This window comes from Crocuta crocuta, unplaced genomic scaffold (assembly GCF_008692635.1).
Source record: "Crocuta crocuta isolate KB4526 unplaced genomic scaffold, BGI_CrCroc_1.0 scaffold41, whole genome shotgun sequence".
Classification (NCBI taxonomy): domain Eukaryota; kingdom Metazoa; phylum Chordata; class Mammalia; order Carnivora; family Hyaenidae; genus Crocuta; species Crocuta crocuta.
In genome coordinates this window covers 4,970,012-4,970,629 of record NW_027529428.1, presented here as the reverse complement: position 1 = coordinate 4,970,629, position 618 = coordinate 4,970,012, and positions in this window count along the sequence as shown.

Genomic DNA, 618 nt, shown 5'->3' with positions numbered 1-618 from the left:
GCCTGGGTGGCTTAGTCGGTTAAGCGTCCGACTTTCGCTTAGGTCATGGTCTCACGGTTCGTGGGTTCGAGCCCCGCGTCGGGCTCTGTGCTGACTGCCAGCTCAGAGCCTGGAGCCTATTTCAGAGTCTGTGACTCCCCCCTTCTCTGACCCTCCCCTGCTCACGCTGTCTCTCTCCCTCTCTCCTAGAAATAAATATATTTAAAAAAATTAAATTTAACCAACAAGGCTCATCAGGAAAAAAAAAACTCTGCATGGTCATTTTTAAACATTATGCAAAACACCTTGGCATCTACATTTTTTCTTTTTCTTTCTCTTCTTCTTTTTTTTTTTAACAAAACATTTCGAAAATCAGAAAAGGCGGCACTTCTCGCGTTTCCTGCCTCCAAGCAGAAGGGCATAGAATTTCGAAGAAGACCCCACTTACCCATGTCTTGCGCAGTTTCGGGACCTAAAAAGCAGGCGAACGTGAGAAAGCGGAGACGGGGAAGCACAGGGATGACAGCTCTCGGCCCAGGCCGCATTGAGACCCAGAGGCCGCGCTCTCCCCGGCCAGGAGCCGCGCGCTGCCCCGCACCCCCGAACCACCCCGCCCGTGGGCGGCGGGGGTGGGCGAGG